A 9,148-nucleotide genomic window follows, 5' to 3' on the forward strand; every position below is an offset into this window, starting at 1 on the left:
CGTAAGTGAAGAAAAAGAAAGAAGTGGTCCTCCAAGCCCCCACCAGTCTTGGAGCATCAGCCAGGTCCTGGGCAAGCTAAGACTCACAGGCCTGTCCCCTCAACTTTAGGGAGCGTCAGAAAAGGTTTTGTGAATGGGAACTAAAAGCCCTCAATCCTCGCAATCCAGAGGTGTCAGCCTTGCCCCAGACAAGCCAGAGAACAAATGAACAACACCTTAGATCGTCAGAAGGAGGATATCTCTTAAAAGGATCTTTTGTCACCTATTGAAACACAGCCTGGCTCCGGACATTCCAGAGTGATGCAGGCCCAGCCCCTTCAAGGGCCATAAATCACCCCCACCTTCAGGCATACCAAGCTTGCATTTGATCTTAGCCAAAAGGCTGAGAATCGATAACCCGAATGGTGCCAGAGTTTTGACCTCACCTCCTGGTCTCCCAGGCTGACTCAGGCTGGAGTCTTCCTTTCTATCACTGCTCATGGGTCTTTGGCCTCTCTTCGCAAGAGCTCAGCAAGTGCCAAAAAGAAAAAGAGGCCCTGGCGTCAGGGTTTGTTGCAGCTCCCAGAGTTCTCAACAGTCGCCTCATTATGCATCCCTTAGCATACCCAGGTTGCCCACTTTCCAGTTTTTTCATGCCGTCCCCTTCCTGTCCACTGCATCCAGCCCCTGGGCCGGGACACTGGACAACGGGCCGGGACACTGGACAACGGGCCAGGCCACCCTGGACAGCACCCTGACAACAAGTGGCCGGCACCTCACCATCGCATGCCCAGGACTCTGCTACCCTTTAGCCTAGGCCTAGATAAGGCTCTGCTGTTCGTAGATGGGCAGGGACGGGCAAAGAAGGAAAAGGATTCTGTCTTTTCCTTCTTGACCAGAGAAGACATGGGCACGGTCTAATTCTACTCTCCCACAGCTAGTGTTGTTTTTGTCGTTTTTTTTGTCTCTCTCTCTCTCTCTCTCATTCTTCCTGTTTTTCCATTCCTATCTCGCTCCTCCTCCCTTGCTGAAAACTGGAAGATCAAGAATGGGCTCTTGCCCTCTGCTTCCCCTGTTTTCCTCAACTCACTCTCCTGTGAAATGGATCCAAAAATGAAAGAAACACCGCAGAAGGTGCTGTCTTTTTCTGACATTTTGCTCTGCCAAAGTGTAGCCTCGGGCAGAGAGGAAAAGAAATTAAAAGAAAAGGGGGCGCGGTATTAATTATGACAAAAATAATGAATTTAATAAATAAAACAAGACACAGCCATCACAAAGTGGCCAGGTTGGTTTTATTTACACTGAAACATATTAGCCCCACTTTACAGAGTGTGTCAGTGAAGAGCTACTTTTGTTTTTCATCTTTCTTTCAACAACACAGTTTTCCAGGAGTGGGAAAGTGCCCCATCCCTAGAGGTACTGCAATACCAGGTTGATGTGTGGAGTGGACAGAGCAAGCTCCTATTCCATCTCCCTGTTCCAAAAATCAATTTAATGCATGGTCCCCACATAGAGGACATATCAGATATTAAACTGATAAGAACTTTTTTTTTATAAAATAGATCTTTATTGAATTTAAAAAGCAAGATACAGGTTAACCAGTCCCATAGAGTGGTGTACATTTACCAGACCAGAGTTGATGAGCGCAGGCATACTCTCTGGTGGTTTCCATCTAGATGTATATGTATTTTGCGATTTTTTAAGCAGCCATTTTGCCCATTCTTTATTTTTCCATATTTTGTCTACTTCTTGTGTGCCTAATCTTTTAATGTCAGGTAACACATATATCATTGCTTTATTTAAAACAATTTCAAACTTTCATTTGTGTTCAGATTTTTGTGTGAAAATAAAAGTAAGTTTCTGGATGCCCATAAAGTCTCTTTGCCTTCATTGATCTTCTTCCATGCTGTCCCTTTGTCTGCTAGGGGAAGACCCAGTCCATACAAAATGATCTCATGGTCTAAAGTTTCCATGCTTGTGATTTTTTTTTTAGTAGTTTTCCCAACTGCTTCCAAAGTCTTTCAGCATTTTGGCAGTTCCACATCAAGTGTATTGTTGTTTCTTCCTGTAGGCATTTCTTTCTGGGGCAAGTTAGTGTTTAGGTTCTGTGGTGTTGTAACTCTCTTTATGGTAAGCATGAGTGCACCACCATCCACACAATGTCTTTTTGTTTGTTTGTCAGTTGCTTCCAGCTTACTTGCTTCCTGTTGGAAAATGGGCTATTGGTAAGGGCAGGTAAGTACCTACACATAGCATAGGGCTCAATAAATCAAACCTAGCTCAACCCTTGGTAGCTTGGCAACGAGTGACAAGGCTTAACTTAGGAGACATATGTGAAAAGCATTTAAAAATCACAAACCAGTAAATAAGTAAAACACAAAACACAATAAAAATCCAACACCAATTTATAAAAATAGATTATATTTTTATCTTTAAAATAACACAAACAAAATCTGATAAGGGGAACCGGAGATATGAATTTATAAAGAATTAATGCACTCTAGTGCATAGAACAAAAAGAGCCAATCTGGTCATCTGATCGCACCTCGACCGGGGCAAAGTCAAAGTTTAAGGCCGACCGTGATGGAGCCCGGCTCGCTACAGCCCACGGAAGGCCTCGGTCAAAAGTTTACCTTAAAACTTAGTCGTTTTTCTGGAGATTTTCTTCAGCAGGACCAAATCTCCAGTCCAATTCGACCTCCTGGAACTCTTCCTCGGATTCGTGTCGCGGGAGCCCTCGGTGGAGATTTTTACCTTTAGACGTAGTCATTTTTTCGAGGTGAAAATTCTTCGACCGGGGCGAACCTGAATCTTGATCTGATGTCCTTGGAGCCTTCTATGGATACACTGCCTGGGAGGTCTCGGTCTACTTCCTACGTTTGGACTTAGTCACTTTGTAGGAGATTTTCTTCAGTGGGACGAACCTGCAAGTAAGGCCGGGTTGCGGTTGAGGCAAGTAAGGCCGGGTTGCGGTTGAGGCAAGTAAGGCCGGGTTGCGGTTGAGGCAAGCCGGCTCGAGTTGCCGCGGCGGGTAGGTCCCTTTATGGAGCTTCATTCCAAAAATTCTCCAAATTTTCTGGATCTTCTTACAGATGCTCCTTTAAGGATCTTTTGAGGTCCACAGCTCACCCCAAGGTTCCAGAAGCTCTGAGATGCTCCTTGAGGGTGTGGACTAAAACTCCCAGAATGCACCTGGCGCAAACTCCTTTTTGGCAATTAGGCAGTGGTCAGCTGGTTGGTTTCTTCAGGAGTTGGAACAGAGGACTCTGGTTCGCAAGTTTTCACCTGAACAAGTTGAAGCCAGGCAAAGTCCTTCTTGTGGCGCATATATAGTTGTATAATACAAAAGTAGATTAAGGTAATACACATATGATAATGAATAGTATAGACCTCTTCTTGGTGTTCCAGAGAGATGTTTAATTGGATCAAAAGTTGTGTACCAGTGAGTACAGCCAGTCAAGCACAGCCAGCACGTGTTTCGTCACACAGTGACTTTTTAAAGGCAGTAAAGAATATACCATACACAGATATTAGCTTTACATTGTTACAAAGAAGCGGCATAGTTATAACCAAAATTGGACATGTGAGAATACAGACATGAAAGAGGGCGACAAATTATTAAGCAAAGAAAAGACATAATAGTAGGTAACCAAAAAATGAGTTTATCAAGGAAGATTACTGAGCGTGGAAGAGCGTGAAAGTGGGTAACGTGCCACGTACCAGTGTAGCCAAAACATGGACCACCAAAGTGTTTCCAGAAAGTGAGCGTAATGTATCATAAACGCCACACCTCTAGCATCTTGCACTTGCATATTACCCAAAGTGCACAAACCAGGGATCTTTTCACCGGGTAGACCAATCATCTCAGGTATAGGATCACCCACAGAACACATTTCTGACTATATCAACTCCTTCCTACAAACATTGGCACATAACCTTCCCTCTTTCCTCGAGGATACGAGGGATTTGCTTTGCCAATTAGAGGACATTGATTGGACTGATGAATGTTGCTTCGTCAGCTTGGATGTAAACTCTTTGTACACCTCCAACCCACTGGAACGGGGACTAGAGGCTTTGTCTATGGCACCCTCTAGGAGAGATGCAACACTTTATGAACACACCAACATGTTATTAGACCTCACACGACTAGTGTTAGAGAACAATGTGTTTCTACATGAAGGCCACTGGTACAAACAATCACAAGGAGTGGCAATGGGAGCTAAATTCTCACCCTCATATGCAATTTTTTACATGGGCCAGTTTGAAAAACAACATCTTTGGACTAACTGCCCGGCTTCTATCACACAACATATTCTGTTTTGGGGGAGGTATATACTCACCATTTTGACTGGAAACAGACAGGACCTAGGAACACTTATCGACCACCTAAACACTAACAACTACAACCTGGTCTTTACACACAAAGTAGACTGTGATCACAGAGTTTCCGGATCATCTCTTATACGTTACCTACAAGATCTCTTCCAGAATATTTAGGAAACCCACTTCATGCAACTCAATCTTACATGCACTTAGCGCACACCCTAGCGCCCAGATCAAGGCCATCCCATATGGCAAAATGATCAGAACCAGGTACAACTGCAGTGACAATGAGGTTTTTTCACAAGAAATGGAACGGCTGGCACAACGCTTCCGTAATAGGGGGTACTCAGAACAAACAGTTTCCACAGCGAGTAAACATATAGCTTCCAAGAAACGCAACACCCTTCTTATTAGGGGACACAAAAAATCCAACAAAAACAAGAGAAAGGACATTTCCCTCATTACTACATACAGACCTTTGAGCAATTATTTGTTCCGCATATTGAAAAAACACTGGCATCTGCTACTCCTGGATGCGGGCTTAGGTCTGTTGTAGGGAAGACAAAATCAATCACTCACAGTAGAGGACGAACTCTAAGAAACATTCTGTGCCCTAGCTACATAGCACCACTTACACCAGTTCACCCTCATGTGTGGTTACCTACTAAACCTGTTGGTTTCTATAAATGTGGCTGCTGCATTTTGTGCCAATTCTCTCTTAACAAAACCTTGACTTTCTCACATAACACAGGATATACTTACTATATTAGACAGACTATTAACTGCAATACTAGATACACAGTCTACTGTATCATTTGTGTCTGTGGACTAATCTATGTGGGGAGTACGATTCGTCTGAAGGAATGCATCCAAGAACATGTTAGAGCAATCAGGAACTATAAACTCAGATTACCCTCTTGCTGTACATTTCAATTCACTACTTGATGAATTGAATATTCCAAATATCAGATTCCATGGCATCACCCAAGTCACTACATCATCAAGATTGGGTGACAGGACTCAGGAACTACGCAAATGTGACGCTAAATGGATACTTAAATTACAGGCTGTGGTAAAAGGTTTAAATATCGACAGGGAACTTAATATGTTCCTTTCTTAGTAACTTTATGTTGCGATACAGTAGCATGTGGTTTCATATTTGTTTATGTTTTGAAGTTTTGTACACATCATGTATGAATAATCTTGTTAACTGATTCATCGGTTGAGATATTTTGGACATTCTATGTAATAGACTATGGATTATACAGACTATGTCTAATACAACTAGTCTTGAGTTAGAGCTTTATTCTGCAGCACAAATTACAGTAAGCTTTTCTTGTATGCAATATAATTGACTAGCAACCATTACTTCATCTACGGCTATCTGCATGTGGGTTTCCCATTACTTTGGATTTACATCTTACCAGCTCATTCTTTTGGATGATAATGCATGGCTTACACACACTGGATTGACTTCCTTTTTTTTTTTTTTTTACTTTTCTATTTTTCAGCTGTTTATTTTCTAAATCTGACCCAGAGCGTCTTTACTCTGTGTGGGCATTCCAAATTTTTCTTTGGACATATGTCTCACCAATTTATCTTGGATGGTTAGCTTGTGTTTTTTTTACTTACTGGATTTTAATTCTTACCTACTTGTGGTTGTTTAGTTAGAAGTCATTTTGACCACGTGTCTGTATATACGACTATTTCCCATGCACACATTCTTCAATCTTGCCATACTTCACTATTAGGCTTTCCCACTCTCACTTTTATAGGCTGCCTTAAATTGCAAAATTTTATACTATTATATATCTTTTCCATCCCAACATGGCCGCCGCTCCTACCCACTCGGTGCAACTTGCTCATGCTGAGGTAGCTCCTATTCATCAAGGACTTAGTCAGTTTTCTATGTCGGCATCATGGCTGCTACTTATATTGCTCGTATACCGAGCTTTACCAACACTCTTTGTAACAGGATACACACCCCGCTACTCGACTTATAGGTAAATGCTGCGCACTCTCGCTTATTTAATTTATCCTTTGCTCCACTATACGTACCTAGCTTGATTCACTTGTTTTTATTTATTTGGTCAACTTCTTATGACCATTACGGCACATAGGCCACGATGCGGGTAATGGCCGGAGCCCTTTTACTTTACTTGTGTTTTTAATTAAACCTGCATGTAGACAATACCACTCTATGGGAGTGTTATCTTTTGGGCACACCACTAGGCCGTTACACGGCTGTAGGCGGGCTGCTTACGGAACAGCCTTATCGCTCCACGCTATCTAATAACTGTAAGGAAATGCCTCCTTGGCATGGTTACCTCCTAACTTTTTGCCTTTGCTGATGCTAAGGTATGCTTTGAAAGTTTGCTGGGACCCTGCTAACCAGGCCCCAGTACCAGTGTTCTTTCCCTGAACTGTACCTTTGTCTCCACAATTGGCACAACCCTGGCACTCAGGTAAGTCCCTTGTAACTGGTACCCTTAGTACCAAGGGCCCTGATGCCAGGGAAGGTCTCTAAGGGCTGCAGCATGTCTTATGCCACCCTGGGGACCCCTCACTCAGCACATGCACACTGCCTCACAGCTTGTGTGTGCTGGTGGGGAGAAAATGACTAAGTTGACATAGCACTCATCTCAGAGTGCCATGCCAACCTCACACTGCCTGTAGCATAGGTAAGTGACCCCTCTAGCAGGCCTTACAGCCCTATGACAGGGTGCACTATACCACAGGTAAGGGCATATGTGCATGAGCTCTATGCCCCTACAGTGTCTAAGCAAAACCTTAGACATTGTAAGTGCAGGGTAGCCATAAGAGTATATGGTCTGGGAGCTTATCAACCACAAACTCCGCAATTCCATAATGGCTACACTGAAAACTGGGAAGTTTGGTATCAATCGTCTCAGCACAATAAATGCACACTGATGCCAGTGTGCAATTTATTGTAACATACACCCAGAGGGCATCTTAGAGATGCCCCCTGAATACCAATTCGACTTCTAGTGTAGGCTGACCAGTTTCTGCCAGCCTGCCACACACCAGACATGTTGTTGGCCACATGGGGAGAGTGCCTTTGTCACTCTGTGGCCAGGAACAAAGCCTGTACTGGGTGGAGGTGCTTCACGACCCATCAGACAGGGACCAGTGACCTCTGAAGCCTCAGAGGACTGCCCTGGACTAAAGGACCAAGAAACTCCCGTGAACAGCAGCCCTGTTCAAAACCAGCTACTTCTTTGCAACAAAGAAGCAACTTTCAAAGACTGCATGTTTCCCACCGGAAGCGTGAGACTTCACACTCTGCTCCCAACGCCCCCGGCTCGAGATTCTGAGAACCAACACCTCAGGAAGGACTCGTGGGCGACTGCGAGCCCGTGAGTAACCAGAGACGACCCCCTGACCCGCCACAGCGACACCTGCAGAGAGAATCCAGAGGCTCCTCCTGACCGCAACTGCCTGTAACAAGGGACCCGACGCCTGGAACCAACGCTGCACCCCCAGCCCCCAGGACCTGAAGGAACCGAACTTCAGTGCAGGAGTGACCCCCAGGCGACCCTCTTCCTTGCCCAGGTGGTGGCTGTACCGTGAAGCCCCCGTGTCTGCCTGTACCGCTAGAGTGACCCCCAGGTCCCCTCCATTGTTTCCTACCTGAAACCCAAAGCCTGATTTGCACACTGCACCCAGCCGCCTCTGTGCCGCTGAGGGTGTGTTTTGTGTGCCTACTTGTGTCCCCCCAGTGCTCTACAAAACCCCCCTGGTCTGCCCCCAGAGGACGCAGGTACTTACCTGCTGGCAGACTGAAACCAGAGCACCTCTGTTCTCCATAGGCACCTCTGTGTTTTGGTGCATATTTTTGACCTCTGCACCTGACCGTCCCTGAGCTGCTGGTGTGGTAACTTTGGGGTTGCCTTGAACCCCCAATGGTGGGCTGCCTATGCCCCAGGACTGAGACTTGTAAGTGTTTTACTTACCTCCTAATCTAACCTTTACTTACCTCGCCCAGGAACTGTTGATTTTTGCATTGTGTCCACTTTGAAATTAGCTTATTGCCATTTTTACAAAGACTGTATATGATATTCCTTTTATTCAAGGTTCCTAAAGTATCTAAGTGAAGTAACTTACATTTAAAGTGTTTAATGTAAATCTTGAACCTGTGGTTCTTAAAATAAACTAAAAAAATATGTTTTTCAATATAAAACCTATTGGCCTGGAGTAAGTCTGAGTGTGTGCTCCTCATTTATTGCCTGTGTGTGTACAACAAATGCTTAACACTACCCTCTGATAAGCCTACTGCTCGACCACACTACCACAAAAATAGAGCATTAGAATTATCTAATTTTGCAACTATCTTACCTCTAAGGGGAACCCTTGGACTCTGTGCACACTATTTCTTACTTTGAAATAGTATATACAGAGGCAACTTCCTACGATAACGCTATACTTAAACGTTATCATCGCGGTTTTTGACACACCTACCTTAGTGGGTGATAGCCGTGGCTCCTGTCAAACTTATGACAACTCTAAATGACAATTAGTACGAACTTATCTATTACAGGGTTTCCTCACTAGTATTTTGCCCTCATAATTGTACTTTTGGAACTACATATTTATTAGATACGTATCAACTTTTTTCCTTTGATAGGTGCATCTCATTACAGTTTACTAACGCATCTCCGCCTTTATAGTGGGTTTTCACCACTTGCCTTTGTCTCTGTCTCGGAGCCTGATACTCCTATATCCTTTACAGGACTTACCAAGGTCTCTTGGCTCATCGTTTACCTAGGACTCTACTACGTTCGTCATATACTATATTATTATTTCAGGACACCAGAACCATGTACCT

At 44.1% G+C, this 9,148-nt stretch overlaps 1 pseudogene; it reads right to left on the reverse strand.

Annotated features, from left to right (window-relative positions):
- Positions 1–1,373: 1,373 nt before the first annotated feature.
- On the reverse strand, positions 1,374–1,543 carry LOC138297617 (U2 spliceosomal RNA; annotated as a pseudogene).
- Between the last annotated feature and the right edge of the window lie 7,605 nt (positions 1,544–9,148).

This window comes from Pleurodeles waltl, chromosome 5, assembly GCF_031143425.1.
Source record: "Pleurodeles waltl isolate 20211129_DDA chromosome 5, aPleWal1.hap1.20221129, whole genome shotgun sequence".
Taxonomy (NCBI): domain Eukaryota; kingdom Metazoa; phylum Chordata; class Amphibia; order Caudata; family Salamandridae; genus Pleurodeles; species Pleurodeles waltl.